We start from the raw sequence: 19,940 nt of genomic DNA, 5'->3' as shown, positions 1-19,940 counted from the left end.
GTGGGTTGAGAAAAGAACAGTTTAATAACTAAAGTAAAATATAACACTGACAATAATAATAATGAAATATAATAATAATAATAATAGTAGTAATGAAAATGAATATAACAAAAAAAGAAGAGGGATAAAAAAAAAGGAAAAAAAACCCAGTGATGCATAATTGCTCACCACCCACTGACCAATGCCCCAGCAGCGATCCGCCCCTCCCGGCCAACTCCCCCTGTTTATATACTGGGCGTGACTTTCCATGGTATGGAATACCCTTTGGCTCGTTGGGGTCAGCTGTCCTGGCCATGCTTCCTCCCAGCTTCTTGCACACCTGCTTGCTGGCAGAGCATGGGAAACTGAAAATCCTTGACTTAAGATAAGCGCTACTTAGCAACAACTAAAACCTCAGCGTGTTATCAACATTATTCTCACACTAAATCCAAAACACAGCACTGTACCAGCTGCTAAGAAGAGAGTTAACTCTATCCCAGCCGAAACCAGGACACATCTGAATGTATCAAAGGCACACAGTCAATGCCATGCAGTACTTTCAGAGCAAGGCAAGCCCTGTCAGCTTTTCCCCAACCTGCACCCTCTGACGGAGCTGATAATGTGTTGCCACCACCAAAGTGCTTCTAGAAGACCCGTCATAGAAATATGCCTTCCCTCTCTCTCCCAGGCAGGCCTGTGACTCTGAAATTCTTTATGCCACATATACCTCCAAGCTGAGGAGACAGACTTGATATCAGGAGCCGCCTTTGGTGCAGAAAGAGCAATAATTGAAATTTTCACCTTTGTTTAAGCAGAGAGGTGGCAGTGGGGATGGCTAAGAAGAAAGCAGCAGGAATGCTCCTCCACGCCATTGTTAAGCCCTGTGTAAGGCTTCAGAGAAAATGCTGGAGGACTATCCACCACAAATCAAATATCTCTGGGGGCCTGGCTAATTTGTTTGCAGCTCCCTGCAGCTGCAATACCCTATATGCAGTCTCTCTGACCATGTAGTTTCCAGTTTGATCCTCAAAGGGTAGTTTTACAGCCCTCTGAAACACCTGCACTGAGGATGCTTTTCAGGGCCTTTTATGCTGCTTCATTCTTTCTTTTCAGTATAAGGGGAGGTGGATCCTGGATAAATGACTCCCCTTACCTTTCTTTAGAGATTAGTGCTTTGATCAGAAATCTACTGAAATTAGTAGGACTCTCTTCAGTTGTTTTCAATAAGCATTGGGCCAGACTTAGAAGAAAGAATATGAAATAAACACCAGTTATCTGTTTTCATTAAAACATTTTCATTAGACCTTATCATTTTTTCCTCTGGGAGAAGACTACTGCAACAGCTTTAATGAATATCTTGGCAGAAGAAATAATAATTTACATGAGAGGACAAATTAATATCTAAATAATAAACTCTCCATGCTCTGGAGTCACCTCTTCACAACTGAGCCCTATATGCATAATGTACGACTGCTGAGTGGATGACTTTGAATAATCACAAGTGACCTGAAATAACAGCAAAGTAACACAGAAAACTGAATCTTTACCATCGTGTCACTGTCTCCCATAGGGACTAGAATCCATTGTTCCACACTGTAAAATATTGTTCGTGTAGATAATAATTTTATCTTGTCTAACTTTAAAGTTCACATTCATAGGTTTTTTTAATTAATGAAATGGCTTTGACAGCCAGAAGCTTCTTCCCAATATTAGAGAGAAAGCAGGTGGGTGCCATTTTACGATTATTCAAACTAGTAATCTCCTGTGTCTCTGACTGCTATTATTCTTTTGCCTGTGACCCAACCACTTAATGAAGTGAAATTAATTTACAGTAATAGGAAATTCTCAGAACTACATGAAAGCACAAGCTTTAATATGGGAAGCACAAATGGCCTTTTCATGCAAGGCTGACCACAAGCATTGTAAAGAAATTTGAAAGGACTTTATACCTTTTTAAGTAGGTATGGTATTAGCTGAAACAATATACTGCAGTAGATATGATAAATCATCAAACACCTCTTCAAAACAGAAAGCAGCAACACAATTTTCTCCTTTTGTCACACAGCAGAATTTTCTCATTTGCATATAAATGTATGACACACATATTTTGTAAAGGTAAAACCAAGATCTCATCATCCTTCAAATCCCTTCTAACACTTCTAGCATGATACCCATGACAAACTGCCAGCAGAAAACCAGTAACAGGGAGGTTGACATTTATGTTGCTTACTCGTCCTTTGCAAATGTATGTATCAGTGCACATCAGAATTGAAATAAATAGGGTTTTATCTTAAATGGCAAAATATAGCTCCCATTTTTCTCCAAATATATTGTTTAGATACAAAATTCTATAAAAGTTGAAATTGTAACTCAAGTCCCCCACATTCTTGTATTTCCTTTCATGAAGGAAAAATATCACTTTCCTAAATTTTGCTTTAGCATCCCTTCCCCACCTCTGCCCTAAAAAACCAAGAGGGAGAGGAAGTAGAGAGGGAGAGATGTGCAAGAGCCACAACAGCTGGGACTGTTTTGGTTTTTTTAAATAAAATTCTTTATTTGAAGCATTAAATGTGTCTAATTATCTTCTAACTAGCTCTAATATTTGTTTTATTCTCCCTCATACATTCTGTATTTTTACATTAATTTGTCAAGCCTTCTTAGATCCCTTGGGGGAAAGAACGGTTTCCAATGCAGCAGTTAACACAATAATCCTTCAATATGTCTGGGCGCTATAGAAGGACAAAGGCTACCACACAAGTATTCATGTATTCACATACTCTCATTGCACACATATGGTGGTGATATTCAAGCAACAAATTGAGAGTATCCTTTGACATTTCTCATCACCCTCTCCCCAAAACCAGATTAAGACGATCTGAGATTTCTGGTGCATTGTCACATGCAGTAGCTTTTCCTCTTTCTGTTTTGTTTTTCCCTCCTTCCAAACAGTGGTTGGGAGAACAGGATAAATCTTTTTCCTTCAAAAAACCTAAGGTGGCGACAAGAGACTGTGGCAACACTTCTGCTTCAAGTAGAGCCTTTCCTGTTTTGCCCAGAGTTTCAGGTTATCTCCAGCTAAGGTCAACCTATCACTACACAAGTCTTGCCTTTACAATTACTAAAGTTGGAAACTAATTTGTTTTCCATTGTTAGCGAAAATCTGGACCAATTACTAACACTGAATGGATCTTTTTTTTCCCAAGAGATTGTTAATAGTTCATTGAATTATCTCACGGAAACCAGGTTTACTTCCTACCAGACCTGGAGATCCTTATGCAAGGTCTGGGCTACTACCCAAGGTGTTATTAGCAGGTGTAACAGGTCTGAGCATTAAACATGGTTACTTCTGTATTTATCCTTACTTGCACACTTCTGCTAAAGAATGTATACAATCTAAACCAATAAAACAATCTGTTGGTTTTGTCACAGAAGACGTCTATTCAATACACATGCAAATTACATAGGACAACCGATACGGCGGAAAGGCAGTCATACTCCCTTGCAAACACAATGAAAACTCAAGCCTCTTTCAGGTCCTTAAGCAAACTGACTCTGATTGACAGACAGACACAGTGAGATACATGAAGAAAAGTCTTTACAAGATACCGAATGATTCATATCTAGGATAATTCAAAGAATTCTCTCTCTCCCCCTGTATTCATTTGCTTGCTCAAATAAACTGAAAATCTCCTCGGTCTACTTGATATTACAAATTTATCCTTTCAAAAACTGATTTTCAAAACTACTATTTCATTTCTTTTCTAGCACTGCATCTAAATCTTCTGTAACTCAAATACAGTGTATACACATTACCCCACTAAAGCTGAACAGGATTTGTTGGTTTGGCAAAGTGTTCAAAGTAATCTTTCCTCAGGAATCCTAATAGGTAAAAATGAAGAATCTTCATCTACTAGAAGACAGCTGCTCAGAAAATACATATAATGAAAAATATTTCAGTATTATGAATAAATAACAAAAGACAGAACAGAATCTTAAAAGAGTTAACTGATGGTAGTTCAAACCAGTAATTTTAATTTTTAACAAATCTCAAAAAGCACAGGAAAATCCAAAGTACTAATAGTTCTAAAATATAAAAAGATTAAGGGGTGATGTAGAGAGTTATATACCATGAATCCTGATGTTCATCTCAGGTAATAAAATAATTTATCCATGACTGGTCAACCAATAATTAAATATTTAAGAATTTCTATATTTGGGGTTTTTTTTTTTTGGTGTGGGTGTTTTTTTTTTTTTTCTTGAACAAGCTTACTGGTAAGAGTCAGAGAAAGAAATTACTGATACGAATTCTTCAAGTAATTCAACTCAGTGACTAATTCAACTTAGTACTATACAATATTTGATCTTTTAATAGAGATTTTATATAGATTTAGGAGAACAAACAGTGGATGGATTAGTGAATGGTTAACTCCCCTTGCCCTATCATTATGCTAATTCTGATAAGAAGAAGTGTGGAATAAGTTAGACAGCCTGCAATAATCAAAAAAGCTAGATTATCTTTTCATACCTTGTGGTATTACATGTTGTGAAATTACAAAGTATCGAGGCAAACTCAGACATAGTTAGTTAGAAATACTTCAACCCACACAACCCTTAGCATTTGCCTGTCTAGCATAAGGGTGTTACTGGATTCACACCAGTTGCAGCATACTCTTAAAGCAGCATTTGCTAAGATACATCTTGCCATTTGTACTTAGAAAAAAACATGGGTTTACGCTCACCAGAGCAATCCATGTCTCTGACACCCTGGGTGGCATGTGAAGGCTGCAGTTTACAGGGAGGGAATTCAGTTGGACTATTATACTTTTGAGAAAAAGTAAATTTGCATATTCAAAAATGTGCTTAAAAATACTAATTGCAAATTGAAGCTCCATTCCAAAGCACAGTGCATTCATCAGAAAAAAAAGGAATCTAACTAGTACTCTCCAATTTGCCTTCTATACATAGTGTGACAGAATTCATCTCTCTCTTCTACAAAAAAAAAAAAAAATCAGGACTATAAAGGAGGTAACTTGAAGTATTTTTACTATGAATGTCTGTCTATTTAAGCAGAATATATCCTTATAAAAATAAGCAACTGTCCTGAGATTAATACATACTATTTTAAACTCCTTGACCTTCCCAGATTTCATTTTTAACCTTGAGCAGGTGATTCAATATCCAAATACTTGGTTGCCCACAATAAAAGAGGATATTAATGCTTCCTTAGATCATAAAGCTGCTGTGTGTGTAAAATTTATTGTTTCTAAAGGCTCAAAAACTATCAGGGCAAAACCCAGAAAAGTACACAAGATACCGATGCATGTTTTGGGGTACAAATTTTTCATTTTAAATGCAAATACAGAAACCTTAAATCAAACTCACCATTTAAAAAAATCTTTGGCTTTAGCAACTGAAGCAGTCTGGAAATTTGTATGTATAAAAGCTAAAAATATATAACTCATTATTATTTGCCTTATAAATTCTCCATATAATTGTACCTCGGCACAATGTGGGCATCATCCATCACTGACAGAAACTGATCATCTTATAGCGTCTGAAGGTTGGTCAGAAGAGTCACGAGACACAGGAGACTGGAAAGCCATAGAAGAACCAAGGTCCTTTCTGAGCAGCATGCTCACTACAATAAAAGCAAGACTGGACTGAAGAAAAGAGGATCATGAAAATACATGAAGCTCAGCTGCTTGTGGACACGGATCATCTGCAGGCAGTTGCATATGATTTCTAAAGGGTAAAGTGTAATGTATTTAGAAATCCATTTACAATTTTGAGGGGTAACTGGTTTAAATTTTCTTGCAAAATTCAGGAGGCACTTCCTGAATACCAGTGAGTCTGGACCTTGGTAAAACTCTGAGACTATGACTTAGCTATACAAGGAAGCTGATGTTAACTTCAGATCCTGCACAAGGGAAGTGAGTGTCGGGGTATGCACTTCTAAGTGGCAAGCATAGATAAGGTCTGCCTCTGAAGCCTACAACCTTGGACATACAGAGGCTGTGTGTAAATGCTGCCTAAACCAGTCAAGACGATCTAGACACAAACTAAGGATGAAAAGCATCACAATACTGGTAGAATTGGTGTAAAACAACAATTCCTCACAAAAATATGCTTCAGAATTTGTTTCCATTTCATATTGAAAGAAAATGAAATTTCTCTAACTTGTTTTCATGAAGGATATATCTCCAGCCCCTCAGAATAACCAACAGAAAGACAACTCCGTCTTTCACCATAGTTCTGAGAACTACCAGCTTTGACCTGAAAGAGAGAGTTGCTCTACATTTCTCAGATTAGAACTTCCATCCTGCACCTAAAGCACATTCCTAAAAACAACTTGGTCAAATCCATTGTTTCATAAAATATCTCACTTTTAACAAAGCAACCCACTCAACCCATCACATTTGCAACAATTAGTAACGACAGGTGAAAAAACCTGTTAAGGGCTGGAAGTATTGTTTCTTTACCCCTTCCTTCCCCCCTTCCAAAATTCTCCTCAGCATTTACCCAACTGCTATAACCTCATTTTGAAAGGAGGCTAAATTATGGAGCAGACTTTCAGAATGAACTCTTCTTGTGAGCTTCCTCAGCTACAAAGTTTGTATTCAGAAGTGAATTTGCAGTCTTTTTTTCAGTAGGATTTTGGTGCTTTCTGCTCTGGATGTTCCAATAGCAGCTCCTTTAAGAGCATTCATTTAAAGCTATATATGTGCAAAGAGACTTTCAGAAGGATGAAAGCTGATATGTGTAATAAAGGATCTTTTAAAAATCCAACACATTCAAATGTATGTACTCCAATCCAGTGCTAAAATACCATTCTTGTGAAAAGGTTGCTCATAAGGATTACTGAAAAAAAAGGGCTTCAGAGAAAAATCAAGAACACCTGAAAAATCTTCTGGAGGTGGACTGATACATATTGAAATACAATCTGAACAAGTCGTTCTTTGCCAATAGGAATGCACAAATTCCCTGAGAATTTACTCATGGCAGGCAATGAAAACAGCCCTTTTGTATTCCCCTGCAGACTTCGCAGCATATATCCATAGCCAATTCACACTTGACTGACTCCAGAGTTGATCCAAATCTCACATTCCCTCCAGCATTTGCCAATGTGCTTTAAAGAAAAATCGAGTTATCCCACAATTAAGTACGTACACAAAGGTAATGTTTGATATCTAAAAGTGACAGGATAGGCAGGAAGTTTTGATACAGCATATAATGGCAGAACTCAGTAGGATCAGTAGCAGCTTTATTTTGGAAAAGATCTGCAAAAAAAAGCAAAAAAAAAAGTAGCGCTGATAATCTATAACACTTTTCTGTTTGGATACATCATCTGGAAGTAGACAAAAATTATGTGACTGTTCAGGTAAGCACTCAGACGTGGTGGTCTGTGGCTGAGCACCTTTTGAATAGGTCTATGAATGTTTATACCTTACAAGAGTTTTAATATTTACCACCTGTATGCTTAGTGCTCTAAAACTGATGCATTATTGCAATTGCAAGACCATGGAAAACTCGGTGCTTGATTGCTCAGAAGTATAAATGAATATAGATATTATCTGTTTACATATACATATTAACGTGTTTGTGCATATATGTATTTTCTTACTCTCTGAAAGCTTTAGTGGGGAGCAACACAGAATTTACAGTGAACATTATGCCTTCAAGAGAGAAAAATATGTCCCAAATTACATTCTAGTATTATTAAGTCTTTTGTTTATTTTTTCAGTATTCTCTAAAGATTCTTCAGTTCCTCTTTGTTATTTGAATATCCTTGATTTTGGCTTTTACTCCATTACACCATTATAACAAATTTGCAACTAAACACATAAACACTGTAGGTTAATATTTGGAAGCCTGTAGTAGTGGCAGGAATGAACAGCAACACTCTGATGTTTCTGTATAATAGTGTTGTATAAAGTGCTCTGTTTAACATTTTAGAGCTCTATTACTTTCTGTTAATTGGTGTGGCAAAAGCAGACTTTCTTCTTTCTCTTTAAGAAGGTGTAGGGAAAGATAAACAAAAAAAAACCTGAAAAGCTGTTTCTGCAGCATAGACTCTTACCTCATTTAGAGACTGTAGAGAGAGAGAAGAAAAAAGGTGCTAACTGTTGAGGAATATAACAGCATGTCACTCACATTATCAAAGGAAAGGGGGGGCAGAGCATCTTGAGTTTGACATAAGAAAATTGAAATTATCAGTGTTATCCCATAAACAATAAAAGGTGAGCATTTATTATTTTACTAGAGCAGAAAGTGGTTCTCTGTAGTATAACATTAAGATTTTTATATAAAAACGTTCCTCTAAGTGTGAATTCTTGCTCATCTCCAAATCTCTGTATTTATCGTCAACAAAAAAAACCTCTGGAAGGATTTTTAGCAAAAAATCCTTCGAAGAAGTTAATGTGTCTCACAGAATACAATTTTCCTTTGGCTAAAAAAGGAAGAACAAATAAATTACATGAATATACTTTATACCTTTAATATTTTGACAAAATGTGACTTAATTTCACTTGTGAAAATAGGCTTCGGAAAATAGTGTATAGAATTCCTGTAACGTATGGATCTCCTCACATCTGACTCTGGATCAAATTCAGTCTAGGTCAATATGGATCATTTATCACATGTCTAGTAATATGAGATTTTAGCTGTCTGAAATTATATAAAGTCAGTTCCTGAGGAAAAATGGCTACATTTTAACATATTTGTAAGTCATATACAAGGAAAAGCTAAGTAGAGTCTGGGTATGAAGGCTTCTTGACAGGACTAGATGGGACCTGTGGATTATCTGTTTTACAGACAAAAATGAAATCCAGTCTATAATAATCTTTGTACAGCATTTTCTGTGAACCTCCAGCACTGTATCTCAGTGCTGTGGTACTTGGCATCATTTCAGTTCACAAATGCAGCTGGACCAAGCTCATTGATTTCAAAAGGCACAATGTACATTTAAATGACTTCAGACACTCTCTCTCCCAGTTATTCCACTCTGTCCAGTCAATGCTGAGGAAGTAAAAGGCAATGTCCGAAACAGAATAACCTTCTAGTTCTATTGCCGTAGTGTTGCTGGAGGTCCTGTCTCATTAACGTCATGGTACTAGGAGTACCAAACTCTACTGTTGTTGGCGGAGTATTTTGGAAAACAAGTTAAAGTCTTTGAGACAGGACAGAAGTTCATGCTACTGGGTGACACAGCTTCCAAACTCTTGTGCTGTCCCTTTGTGAAGTGAGATCACCAATTTCTTGATAGACATAGAGTTTTGTGGGCATCCTGAAAAGGTTCTACACTTCTGCACTGTGTTACGGAAATTCACAGCAGTAACAGTGGAGTCCAGGAAACAGGCAAAGACAGGGGAGATGGAGTATGTTTCCAAGGTCAGAGACAGTCAGTGTGGGACATAGGAAGAATAATAGTTATATCTACTAATGGAGTGGTTTGGGGCTTTTTAAGTTTCTTTTTGTTTTGTTTTATTTCCTTTTCTTAACTTTTTCACCACTCCTCCCCAAAAGGCCTTAAAAGTATTTATTTCAAAGTGCCAATTTCTGGACCATAAACATTTGCTTTAAAAAACAAATGGCATTCAGCTTGAATGGCAGTGTAAATGCCTTTTGGTCTTAACTGCCCAGTTCTTTAGTTCGCAGAAAATAATGTCCTTTCACTTGAACAGCAAGGGGGGACTTTTCAAAAGATTAGTCAGGAAAATATCACTAATGACTCATAATATTAAACCTCTTCTAAAACCAAGGATATTTTCCTGAAGCGTAATTAGCTTTTTGACGCATTTCATGCAGTCCTGTTTAGTGTCTAAGATACTATGATTCCAATACTTTGCTTTTTATAAGCAATTTCCATGAAATTATCATTACTGTCAACCTGAATATCCCATGTCATTAGGTGGCTAAGTCACAGTCCCTTACAGAGATCTGTACTGCGCTCAGCACCACTTAATAACTTTTCACTTAGGTAATAAAGCTAAATATGGTAATGAGCAACACTTTATTTTCAACAATAATTTTTTCCAGCATCAGAAACATTAAAGTTGTTCCTTCTTGTACACTTCTAAGAGACTTATCTCAGCTAACTTTAGGTATGTAAAATTAGGTGCCTAATCCAAACAGCTCACTAGAAGGCCAAGTCAATAGAAATAGATATACAGCTCCAGAGCAATTTATCCTGTTCAAGACAGGTCTAATGAATCACCCTTTGAAGGTGTCTTTCTTTTGATTACAGAAGAAACCTAGATGATAAGCTTAGAGAAGGCTACATTACTATAGATTTTCCTTGTTTGTCTAGTCATTGTTTATTATAGCTCTGAGATGCTCCAGCCAAGGTTGGCAAGTCGGCAAGCCATGACCAGTCCAACAACTAACTAGTGGAGTGGTGCAGGGAGTTCAGCTCCTCAGCCACATCCATGAGCACTGTTGAGGAAAACAGCAGATTGCCCACAGCAGCGAAGTGGCAGGGATGCCAAAGCCTGCTTTGCCTATGTCAAACCCACCTTTCATGGTCACTGTAGTCACGGAGGGGCAACAGAGGGACTTGGAGGGAATATGCTGCTCTCAGAAACAGCAGCTGACAATCTCCCTTCCAGCTTTTCTGATGGCAGTAGAAGCAATAAGCATAGTTCTCCCAAACTCTTTCCATTATGGCTCTTTTCCCTTCTTCCACTTTTAATGGCAGGACCTCTGGCTCTGCATCCCAGCCCCTAGGTTACACACCCAGTAAAGATCAAGGGAGCAGTGTTAACAGAAGGGAAGCAGAAGTCAAACACCAAAGACTTTCTAGAGGGACTTGTAACGAAGGGGCCAAATGGTCTCTTAAAATTAGCAACAAAATGTGAAGACCATTTAGAACAGATATTTGTGTACTTCTGTAATGCACAGTAGAAAAAGCTGTGAGTAAGCTTCAAATACTGAAAGTTGGTTCACTTCAACAAGTGAAGATACAATAAAAAAGAAAAAAAAGCCACCACAAAAAAGCTGTCCACTTTGCAATTTCACAAAGTGGACAGCTTTTCATTACACAATGTTTTCATGGGTGTGAATCACACTATCAAGAAACAACTGTGATATGAGTCATACAATGGAAATCTCAGTGTAACCCATTTCTTGCGACTGTCTGCACTATAAAGCATACAGAAGAAATGCATTCCTGCCTGCCTGAACCACACCAGAACTGCCAGCCATGCCCTTGATCCAGCAAAGCTCTTAATTAACCATGATTAATTCTGAGTTAGTTGTCTCTCAGTCCAGTTTCTGAAAACGTCTCTCTGTGCATTTTCAGCTAAATACACGCTTAGGTACTTTCCTGAACTAGAATTCACACTTTGATTGAAATTCCTGATTTTACATATTTATGTGTTAGTACAGCAGAAAATGCAAAAATACATATAATCTGAAAACATGAATTATAAACATTTTAAAACATAAACTGCTTATTAAGTAGACTTGAATTTAAAAGTGCCATATTGTATAATTCAAAGGCTCCATACTTGCTGACTTAAAATGTATCCACTTAAGAATATAAAATTAAACAGCTATAAAAAATGCAAGTCTTTTCTAGAAAAGAAATAATATTGTTGTAAATAAAGCAAAATATATATTAATCAAAACTAAGGAACAAAGATTGTAATGTTAGGGAAAAAAAGGCTCCAACATTAAAATTCCACTAAAAGGGGCAACACAAGAAATAGTACGAAGGGAACTGTGAAACTTTTTTCTTTTTTTTTGTCCCTCAAGATCAGCATGTCCTTCCCTTCCACATTATAACCTTTCTGCTGTTTCCCTCCTTTCCTTGATCATCTCTGCAACGGCAGAAGGATTTCAAAATAGATGCTTCCAAAAGTCTATTTGGATAAGAGTGTTATTTTTTTTATCCTATTACAAAACAAATAAAAGTGAATCATATACATAGATAATGGTGTTATTAACATTTAAAGTCTACCTGGTAATACAATGCCACGTAAGCCTCAAAAGAAAATATCATCTTGCAAAACTGGATTAAAGATGCTATATGACAGTGCAATTTCTCTCATACCATTAACAGCTTGCTTGCAGTATCTCTTTCTGCCAGCAAGAAAGCAGATATTTGAGGATTTCATAACCTGTATACTACAACTTTAAGAAAGAGAGCAACTTTGACCATGACTCCTGACATATCTTTAATACAATCCTTTTTTTCATGTAATAGGTCCATAAAATAAAAACTATACAGGTTAATACACCATTTGAATATATTGATGCTTCTACTCCAGGATACTGTTATATAGGAAATTTTAATGAGTAATAAATCTCTCATATGAAAACTCAGGAGTTTGGTTTTTTACCAAAACTCTTTTCTATTTCAAGAGTAATTGTAAAATAAAAAAGCTACCCGATTTATTCCTAGTATAATTTAATAGCAGAATTCTTCCTTCATACAAGTTAAAGAACACCTTTCTTTTCAGAAAAGATTTTGCTGAGGAAGACAGAGGGGAGTTGTGTTATATATGATTAGGAACATAAAATGTTTTCCTTATGTACCACATTAAAATGCTTTGTACTTTCATAAAAACACACTTTTTGTGATTTTTTCTGTTCTTTATACATGAACGTATATGCCTTATATACCTACTCGCAAGGCACCTTATATGCTGCTATAATTTCCTGTGTTTAAATACTTTTGGTAAGAGCTCAATTAATAACGGCTTTTTTTGGTTTGGCAGACAAGTTTAAAAAATACATAAAACACAGTTTCAACTTAATTGAAACAGTCTTTTCTTAAGAATAGTTTTTCTGACAAAAACGTTTTTAAAATAATGAGAAATTCAATTTTACGTCAACTGACAAAAGTCGTTCAAACCAAAACGTGTTTGTGTCCTAAAACGTAGCTTCTTTTCTCCTTTTAACAAAATGTTCTTTTGAAATGAGAGAGAAGTCAAAACACTGCATTTAGAAAATGCCAAAATATTTTCTTTTCTCTGAAGTACTATTTTATTCTGAAATGACCAATAATGCTTGTGTTACATGCAGAGGGGCAGACTGGAAAATGGCTGGAGGTAGTGCTTCAGTACAGTTCTATCTTTGAATTAGCTACAACTAAGGCATAAATTAAAATCACTATAAAAGTCCACCAAACAGCTTACAACAGGGCTTTGGAAAGTGAGATAAATCCCTTCTATTCCTTTCCTGTCTCTGTTTGTGTTGAACTTAGCCACAGCATAATATTGGAGTACTAACTGCATTAGGAAAGAGGGGAGATATCATAATAAATATGTTTTATACTTCTTCATTGTAGTGCACTGGAGCAGCTTCTGGTAACTCCCAAGAGGTTTTTGTTGAAATTCTGTCAGTAAACTTAAGGGATTTTTGGCACAACCTTTTAGCCCCAGAAGAACTACAAGTTATGTGTGATTTGCCACAGCTGAGAACCTCTGATAGAAGTGTCATTTTTTAGGGCACTGATCAAAATGCTACTGAGAAGTAACTTTCCTGAGTGTATTAGCATGAAGTCTTGTCTCTGAAGGTGCTTTTAATTGATGCCAGTGTTACTGGGCTCAGCATCTTTATTCAATATGCTGTATACATTGTGAATTCTTTCACCACTGGGTTTGGCCGTATCTTGTATTACTCCACCAAAGCACACAGAGAGTCTCACAACGGGGAGATCAGGAGGCTTACTGAGTCAGATGTGACACTGCAGCAGTGTGGATATTTCAAGGCTTAATATATAGTTTCATTAGATACTGTGAGAAGAGCATTTGAAAAATACCTTGTATTGAGTTTCATATATAGCATTCAACCCTTGAAACTTTGGAGTGGGTGATAATTGATAGAAATCTTCTATAGCGAAACTTTTGGACTTAACATAAGCTGCATAACCATATCAATTCTCATTCAAGAGGCTGAAAACTAAAAATGAGATAACTGAAGACATAAGAACTAGATGGCAAGACCTGGCCAGGCCACAATAGGAAAAAGAGGGCCAGTAAATCCTCCATAAAAAACTTGAACTGGGTCAGGATTTCACCCCTGTGTCCTTGTTCTTTTTGCACTGGTATTCCAGTGATTCACTTTGGTACAAATTACTGTTAATTTTCTTTTCTTTACAAAAAAGATTTTGCTAAAGGTTTCAAAAGAGTTAAACCAAAATTTAGCTATTTTAAATGTCCTCTTTTTCATCTTCTCCTTGTTTATGTGTTTGTTTTTTTAGTATCTTTTGCCAGATTTGAATTTCCAGTGCTGATACCTCATTAGGCTGTAAGAACTTCAAGGAGAAAAAAAAACTGCAAGATAAAAAAAATACAGTTTTTTGACCCATATTTATGACTGAAAACTGTAATAACATATCATCAATGATCCTGGAGAAAAGAAAGAATAGGTTTCACTACTGTTGGCTTTTGTAGTAAAAGTCAATGCTTCTTTTGGAGATAAGCTTACCAGAACTTTCTCCTTATTACTGCCATAGATCTTTACTCCTATACAACTCCTTAATGAAAGTATAATATAATACACAATTTTTAAACTCCACATAAGATGTTCTCACCTGCTGGGTTTCATTTAAGAACCCTAGAATAACTGTTAATAAGTAATAGCAAGTAAATATTTACTCTTTGACAGTTTTGCCTTATATTCCACTCGTGCTCATGTTTTAATAATTTCCAGGGATCAAATTTCACTATCCAATACCACCTTGTTTGTAACCTGAGGACTTCAAGAACATCCACACTACAAAAATGACCAGATCTCTTAATTTGTTTCTTCAAACGAGGCTTTAAACTGCTGTGAAACATTTCCCTTCCCAAGATTTACTACACATTCTGTCTCAAACGTGTAAGAAACAAAACCAAACCTTTTAAAATTTAGACCTTCTAAAGAAAAAAATATCACATTTTGTCTAGCAATAAACAAAAAGCCCTCTCCTCACTGACAGAGAGAAGGATTTTGTGGTACCTATTAACATATACAGATTTGAAATTAATATTTAACATTTTTATTGCACCTGAAACATAAGACTCAAAAGAATTTAGAAAACTTCATGACATGAAGCCATGACTTTTTAATGTATATTACAAAAATTATTTACTTTGATATTTTTTCCTTCAGGTGGTGGATTCCTAGCATCATTCCTATAATAGAGGAAACTCAAACACTTCAGCAATATTGGAAGTTTTCCTTTCCTGCCCAGGCTTTACTAATCTCAGAACAGGCAGAGGTACATTTCATGTCTATGTGGACTAAAAGCATCCGCATCACATAAAAACAATGCCTAGTAGTATTTAGGAGGTTCTGAATGTATTTCAGATTTCTTTGCTCAAAGGTATGATAGCCAAGACAATAGCTGTCAAAAGTAAGAGAAAACAAGTAGAAGAAAAAGCATAAGGATATAATAAAAGAGCAAGGCAAAAATTCTTTCCACTCTATTGGGTCTTAGGATGCTCTCTTATGCTTATAAACATCAGGTATATTTAAAAAGGATAACTTGTCCTATATAGGTCATGCAGGACACCAGCAGAAAGAGGAGATGTGTTCTTTAACTTGAAGCTAAGCTTTACTAAGCTGAAAGTTCAAAAATTACTGCTTTTACTGCTGGAGGCTCTCTATTGGTTGTCAAGATCCTTACCAAATTCTTGCAAGCAAAGATTCCCACTGATATATAACTGCCAGCAAAATTTTACTACCCATATTTTCCACCAAAAGTTCAAAAAGTTATATTTATCTGAAATTATCCTTCACATGGTTGAATGATATGTCTTAAAGCTTTACTACTTTACTGCAGCAAATATAAAATTAATGAAGGGATTCAGCATTATTCATTGAGTGATTTTTTAAGAGGGTGTGTTAGGAGAGCTTTTTTACTGTGCATCACATGCATCAAACTGCATAGACTTGAATTTGTAGTTTTCGTTTAGTTCTGCTTAACCACCAGATCAGAAAATGACAAAATATTTTTTTAACTGTAAAACAATTGTGTAGTTACATACATTTTATATATACACGATCTGTTTACAAAATATATGTGCCAGGCATTACTTTTAAATCACAAGGAACTAGCTATTTCCCAAGTGTATATGACCAAAGAAATGAATAATAATTTACTTATCAGAGGGCTACTGGAAGATAAAAAAATAAAGAGAAAGTTATAGACATTGGAGGCAAAGCTTTTGTTGGGACTACATTGTATTCCTACACCCTCATCACCTTAATTACCTCCCTTGATACTATGTATATCCTAGAGCCTTAAGTTACTTTCCTATCTGACATGAAAATTTGATTTCAACTTTTTTTCCCCCATTTCTTAAGCTTTGTAAAAGTATTATTTTTCTAAAAGTTAACAACAAATTTTAAATAAGAGGCTTTATTTAGCAAATGTTAAAATAACTTGTTTGATTATTTTTCCAGCATGACATTCTTCAAAAAAAGACCCTGACAAAGAGTTTTGGCTTTAATTTAATGACACAGCTTGATGAAAAAGTTGACATCAGTATATTGTCCTCCATCTCTAGTGTTGCACACAGTGCTGCTAATTCCCAGTAGGTTGCTCTTGAAATTTTTTTTGATGCTTGAAATCTTTGAATTCAAAGCTTTGAGCTGTTTTGTTGAAAACCTCTGTGTAAACGTCAAGTACATTATTTTGCACACAGTATGGGATGAACTACTTGTCTTAGCAGGCATGAGCAAATACAGATACATGAATGCAGATCAGTGAACCCCCTCTCCCCCAAGACACACATATACACATACCAAGAGATTTTTGTCCCAAGCAGAATGTTCATGCAGACCTGTAAGGCTCTATTTGTGATAAGACTAAACAGACACTGAAGTTGTCTACTTTCCTCCAAACCCTATGAAAAGCACTTTATGTGAGTTCTGAGTAGCTAGAAGCCATTCCTCCTGAGGGGACACAGCAACAGCCTTTTGTAAGGAAAAGTCTTAAGTACCAGAATTTGCTTCACATCACTTTTCCAGAAGATGACTTTTAACTCCAGCCAAATTTTCGTACAGGTCACAGCCCAAATTAGATAATGCTTTGAGTATAAAGTCAGTCACTCTTAGAAGAGCAAGAGTCATTTCGTTGTGCTGCTGCTCTCATCTGGATGGATATAATTCAACTTAACTACACAGTGAGGGTGTGACTTACACCAATCACAAATGTGATAACTACTGAGTCCCGCATGAACAGAACAAATAAAAAAACTGAAGAATACATATTCTTTTTCACTCTGGAGAGATTACAGCACTGCGTTATCAATAGTGATAAAGCTGCTGATAAAGAAACATTTCCTCTCCTGTCAGAAGAGGTTTCATTTCGTGCTCATCACTGTGAGAAACATCATGTCACCAAACAAAAATGACAGATCATCTCCTGATCTCACCCTAACAATAGATCCAACTCACAGTAAGACAATTCTGATTTCTCTGATCAGGAAAAAAAAATAAAAAGAAGCTTTTTTTGAAAGTGGATTATTTTATCTGCACATCACCTATATGCGTACAGGAAGTCTGGAATGTTTCTAGTTATACACACCTTTCTGGACTGCAAAGAGAGTGAGGCAAGAAAAAAACATGTGTCTGAGAAAGATGATACTTTTATACTTGACTCTAAAGAACAGCATTTGAAATGGAGATGCCGAGAAATCCACAGTCAGGAACAGCATCATGCAACAAACTGGTGCGAATTGTATCTCTGGAGAAAAAAATCAACACCACCACCTACTAATTCTTTCCCCACCCCACCCCGGTACTAATCTGAGATTCTTTTATGATTAAACAACTCAGAGTAATTTCAGGATAGTGAGACATGAGTCCAGATTGAACACCATCATGTTACAAACACAAACAACAAGCATAAGCCTAGCAAATTAAAAAACACAGAGAGAAAAAAAATGGCACTGCAGGGATCTAGTGGTTTTAAGAGTAAATTGAAGAAGCAGCTAGTTCCTGTTAGAATGGGAATCATTCTTCAACACTACCTGCTAATATTGCAGCTACAGATGAGAAGAGAGATTATTAAAAAGCTGCCTGGCTGATGCCCCTGTTAGCACAGCATCTGAAACATGGACAAACATGTCAGCTTCACCACATACCATACATCATCACAGGTATCACTAAAAAACACTCTAATGCTGTTAAAACACATTCAGGAAAGAAAATGGCTACAAATAGGCTGCAAATATGTCCTTGATAAATGGAAATATAATGGACCTATATTGTGCAGAGGGCATAAACTGCTTTGATTTTTTTCTCATTGAGTTTATTAAAGTGAAATAGGACAGTCATTCACTCAAATTCTGCAAAGTGTCTAGTCTAGTGAAGAGCCCAATCTTGTAAATGTTTCTAAGTGCTTTTGTAAAGTAAATGTTAAATAACATCTACTTTACTTTGGAGACTTATGACTCATACTCCACCTCCAACAATCCTTGGTTTCTGTTATAATTAGGAAATACTATTTGTTTTCATGGTAGTGCCTAGAGACCCTATTCCATGGCAAAAGGCACCACAGGAATACATAGGTGACCTTTTTAGTGTAAGCTCACTGAAAGTGCTCTAAAAATAGAAATAGCAATTTTTCTCTCTACCACTTCTCAGATGGAACATAAGTAGCATGATAAGAGTCTCCGACTGTATTAATGATTTTATAAATGTACTCAGTTCTGAATATGCTGAGCACTTCAGTGCCAGAAGAAGTCCGTAGCATATGGCAGTCCTGTGAAAATCCTGTTTATAGTGACCACAAGCCTCTTTGTGCTGGGAAGAAATGCTGGTCTGGGATTGAAAAGGCAGCCCAAATCCATAAAGTACAGATGTGCTCTAAGTGATTCATTTCGCCTGAGTCATTTGCTATCTCTGTCCCCTACTTCCTCATTGAAGAGGCAGAAATCTCTGTCAGGCAGTGAAGTTAAGGACATAAAAAGTTGTGAGGAGCTTAGACCCTGTGGCAAGGGAGGTGCACAGAATTATTTTAATGGACAGATACTTTAAGCAGAGAATATAGAATTCTTCAGCAGTAATACATGATATGCTGTTTCTTTCTAAGCCTCTTCCACTGTGAAAGATCTCCTGTTTCAAACGTATAAATAATACTTTCCCCATGCTGTTTAAGTAGCTGTGATTTTTGCAAAATAACACCCCAGGACAACTTCTCTGTCACTCTGAGCAATATGGAGTTAGTTCTCAGCAAGGCAGCTGACAGCCTTCAACAAGCAACACAGTGGATGCTAGCAGATTAGAGCAACGAGGTAACCATGGCAACAAGTGATCTTAATTGGAACACTGTAATTAATTGTAATAGCCAACTTTAATTGTAAGATAGCCAATACATCAAAGAGTAGAATCTCTGACCTCAGCATTTGTTTATGTCTACTGCTTTATAGCTTTCTGGAAAAACTTCCAAACATTTTTGGACCCTTAAAAGTAAGATTTACAAAGGTAAAAATGAGGAAGGGAAGACCAGAATACAATACTAAATGTAATAAATAGAAATAATACCAGGCAGCAACGCACTGGCTCAGTAAAATATTCCCATTGTTGATTTCTAACAAGCTGCAAGTTTTTATTTAAGTGAACAAGAACAACACATCCTCTATCACTATTTAAGTCACTTTTAAAACCGCACTATACCCAAAGACTAAGCAGGCGCTAATGTCATATAAATGTCATTTTTCTCTCAAGTCTTGGCAACAATGGGTTTTCTAAAAGAGTATGTAAAGGCATTCTGAGATTCTGTATAAACGGTTCTTATCCACTGACTGCATAGCCGTTATGTAGAAATGTGGTTTCAAGTTAACCAAGAGGATATCTATCAATCAGCCAAAAACTGTCAGTGTTATGTTGGCAGAAGAATATCCTCACAGTGGTAGCCCAATATAGGAGAATAAATGTGATAGACAGAATTTAGAGTTCTGTATGGACAATGCTAAAAGACAAAGATGCAAATCACAAAGGGACATAAAAAGTTCACACATTTTCAC

At 36.2% G+C, this 19,940-nt stretch overlaps 1 protein-coding gene across 3 annotated transcripts in view; it reads right to left on the bottom strand.

Moving 5' to 3' along the window:
- Positions 1-19,940, bottom strand: part of GRID1 (glutamate ionotropic receptor delta type subunit 1) — a 556,760-nt gene that overhangs the window by 146,124 nt on the left and 390,696 nt on the right. The window lies entirely within an intron of this gene.

This window comes from Gymnogyps californianus, chromosome 6, assembly GCF_018139145.2.
Source record: "Gymnogyps californianus isolate 813 chromosome 6, ASM1813914v2, whole genome shotgun sequence".
NCBI lineage: Eukaryota > Metazoa > Chordata > Aves > Accipitriformes > Cathartidae > Gymnogyps > Gymnogyps californianus.
This window is presented reverse-complemented; position numbering and strand designations above follow the sequence as displayed.